The 3,923-nt window shown below is 36.6% G+C and overlaps 1 pseudogene; it reads left to right on the top strand.

Annotated features, from left to right (window-relative positions):
- The first annotated feature begins 412 nt into the window (after positions 1–412).
- On the top strand, positions 413–2,586 carry LOC149535545 (uncharacterized; annotated as a pseudogene).
- Positions 2,587–3,923: the final 1,337 nt, after the last annotated feature.

The following is a 3,923-nucleotide window of genomic DNA, read 5'->3' as shown; positions in this document are numbered from 1 at the left end:
AGGTTTAGTTACAGTAGTAAGTTCTTCTCATGATAATTATATGTATAATGATGTAACTAATGCTTCAAAATTTAAGGTTGCTACACCTAGATCTCAATCTTGTGCAAGTGAGCAGGCTGAAATTTATGTTTGTAGGTGCACTTTAGTACCCCTATTTCAAAATTTCAATATTTGGTTGTCCTGGTAAGTTTTCCCATAAGTTTCCTGAACTCTCTTTAAACATGGTGTTGTAAAAGATGAAGATCATAATCTTGAGATGCAGATGTAAAAGTTTTATGCCTCAGATTCAGAAGTTCAAATATCAGAGTTTAGATTGAGATCTATATCTACAAGTTCAAAATTTAGTTTAGGTGTTTGGTGATATCATTGTCAAAGTGTAAATGTGGAGTTGAAGGCCCTTGTGATTATCATAATGGTTCTGAAACAAGTTATCAGCATTAAGGTTATTATGAATGAGGTATTTTAGATTGAACATGTTTGTGAAATGTACAACATCATAAAGATAACATACTTCATTGCATAGAAAAATGCTTATTGATAATAGGGACGGCTCTAGCCCATGACTCCACTTATCTCAAAAATTGTACAAGCCTGACTTTTCTCTCAAATAGAGAAAACTTGATGATCATTGGATTCAATTATGGATTCACAGAAGATGTTTCCATTTGCTTAATAATATGTACTCCACGAAGGTCAATTTTTGTGAGACTCCAAGTATTGGAGGCAATCGACACACTGTCTACAGTGACGAATGAAAGAACCCAATGTTCTTCTTGACGAACTTGGCCAAATTTCTTTAAATTTAGTCTGTAAAAGCATCAATAATCCATAAGAATCACTTGACAGAATGTGCATGGTCAGTTAATTTTCAAATCAAGTCCCTTTACATATTGGGAGCCGTAGTTGCCCAAGATTTTCATAAGATCTTTACAGATCCCCGTGCAATGGTATTAAGTTTGAAGAATATATATTTGAAAAATGATTCTTGACAGCGAAGTCACAATGCACAAAGTAACCATTATATGTAATGGGAATCATCGAACCAAAGTAACAGAGAAGAATATTGGCGACATTCTGACACCCTACTCTTCACGGGGTATTCAAGTTACGACATTCAAAGTGGAAGGCAAGACTCTTGCATGCAATGGCACTAAAAACCTGACTCCTCTTCACTAAAATTTGTGATTGCGAGGACACATATAAAATAGAGGATATGAAGAGTCGAGCGGCCACTTGTTCATTTTGAAAGTAGATATCGAATCCCCTTACAATTTTTCTTTACCCATATTGAAGAAGCCTGATTTATGAACTGACACATGGGTTGATGATGAAGTCGAATAAATATATTTTTAGTTCATGGTGTCCAGCTGTACAATGAAGATCATGATTCAAAAATCAGGAAAGGGAGGACATTACCATCTTGGGTATGGCTAGGCCATGGGCAGAGGAGAATTGTGAAGCTTCTGATCACTATACCACTAAAATTGACGGCTTGCCAGACTGGATATTTCCAGTAGAAGAAATTAATCTTGAATTGATGAAGTGTGGTGTATGTGGTGGAGACCTTGGGCTTGTTGCACAGATCTATGCCCCTCTTAAGACTGACAGACTACATATTGAAGAGTGTACACTCTATATTTTTGGATGTCCTCTCCCAAATTGTGGGATCAGCCCATTGAGTTGGCGTACAATAAGAGTTCAGAAAAGAATTCCCGTGAAATCATCTCAAACTGGTGGCTTAGAGGGTCCTTGTTAGGATCGTCATCTTCAAGCGATGGCAGCCTGACAGGGATAGAATCATCAAATAGGCTTAGTGAGCAAGAGCAGGAGCTTAACTCCAGTATAGATGAATGGTGAGAGGATGACACATGGAGACATTCGACAAATGGTGAAGATAGTGCTAGATCTCTTGATATGTAGGAGCTTGGTAGGGCTTTTTTGGAAGCTGGTTACATGGCTGCTCATCCATCTGAGGATCAAGATGAGGGCAATCATCTTTTAGTTGGAGAAACAAGTCAAAGTGAAGTTGATATTCTAGATACTAGCTTGCCTGTGCTTCCATGTTTTTATATCTACTCACAAATCGAGTCATGACCATCTCAAGGCAGTAGGGCTTTGTCCGCTTTGCATACATCTGTGGATTATCAAGTAGCACATAATTCTGTCACCGAAGATGCAAATGGTGAAACCTGGGAAGGGGAAGAATATGAGCATGCCAGGTCTTTGAATGTCGATAGAACCTATCTTAAATTCAAGAAGAGGATTGACTGGTACCTAGAGCAATGCATCAGATATTATTTTGGAGGTCAACCGCTGTTGGCAAATAAAGATCAAGGAGATCCCGGTGTTTGTTTGCTATGTGGAGGATCTCGAGTTTATGAAATGCAATTGATGTCACCTCTGCTATATTATTTGCAATAGGCTTGCAAGGATTTAGAGTGTTTGTATTTAGCAAATAATTGGGAATGGTTGACACTTCTTGTGTATACTTGTGCCCAGAGCTGTTCAAGAACCAGAGGAGATGGCGATGGGGAAACAAAGTGGCTTGTCGTAAAGGAAGCCACTATTATTCGATATGAAACATGATTCTTTATTTCCAATTTCACATTTGTTTAGTTAATTGTCAAATTACATGGCAGATGTAGCACATGAGCTTTCTAACAGTTGAGAGCTTAAAGGAGAAAATTTTAGAGATGGGGCCAATTTTTCTTCAATCACTGAGTTGCCCATGAAATATGGCAACAATCCATGGTACTTACCCAGAAGCATATGTTAGAAGATTGAGCCTTTTGCAGCATCTCACATATTGATATCTCTCGACTCACCATTTATAGCAGCATCTTTAAGTGGTAGTGATGCTCAAATTACACAAGGGTTGGAATGGATTCGCAATCGGGCTCTTCATATTGCTAAAGTTGATTATGACTATGAGTGACTATGATGAATTTAACATGGCAATGACACTTCTCTAGATTTTTGTTATGACAATAGAGTTTCCAATAGAAGTTTTAGCAACAAATGAAGACTTGTGACAGGTGGAATATATTTTGATCGATAAAACAGGAACACTTACTGAAAATATGATGGTGTTGTCAGTCACATCTTGGAAAAAGATTACGTTTAAGGTACCTTTGAACTATTAAAAGTGGGAGCGAATCATTTTTAATAATTTGATAAACATTATTAAGGATGGAAATTGGCAAGGAAATGATTTTCATTTTCCATCAAAATGAAAAGACCATGTGTCATGGAATAGAGAGGATTTTATTTTTCTTGAGGCGGTTACAAAACTAAAAAGTCAAGATCATTTTAAGATTCAATTTTATGAAACTGAAAAGCCATCATAAGGAGAAGCTGAACAGGCATCTGGGGTGGAGGCTATTTATTGTAAATCTTTTTCTTAGAGAAGGGTTCAACCTTTTCTAGATATAGTGAGAGAGTTGGAGTAGGAGGGGGAAACAATTGTTGATGTATCAGACTTAATATTGTAGAGCCAATAAAGAGGATTTTATGTCAATGGTTTTCTATTCCATTTAATTAGTCTTTTCTTCTATGTGTCTTTGTTTTTTCGAATTATAGAAGGAGAGAAAAGATGTTTTATTCTTTTGTCATGAGGATACGAGTTAACCATAGTAAGAAGTGCTTTGGCGTATTCAGAAAAAGATTCATTAGAAGTCTTTAATAATCTCATTTATTTTTCTATTAGCATTTGTTGTAGGTTAATTGAATGCTGAGTATATGGATTCATAAGAATTGTGAGTTCTATTGCTTGGTTTATAGATTTGAAAGTTTTTCTTGCCTAGATTAAGTCCTATTTAGGCTTAATTCGATTTGCCTCTTCTGCCCTCGTGTTAAGAGCATACCCCATGTTAGTTTAGGAGAGAAACACAATTCCTTAAACATTATTCACATAGGGAGCTGTA

Source organism: Cupressus sempervirens, chromosome 10 (assembly GCF_028749045.1).
Source record: "Cupressus sempervirens isolate cs-2001-9-10 chromosome 10, ASM2874904v1, whole genome shotgun sequence".
Taxonomy (NCBI): Eukaryota; Viridiplantae; Streptophyta; class Pinopsida; order Cupressales; family Cupressaceae; genus Cupressus; species Cupressus sempervirens.
Note: the sequence above shows the minus strand (reverse complement) of the source record. Positions and strands in the feature narration are given on the sequence as shown.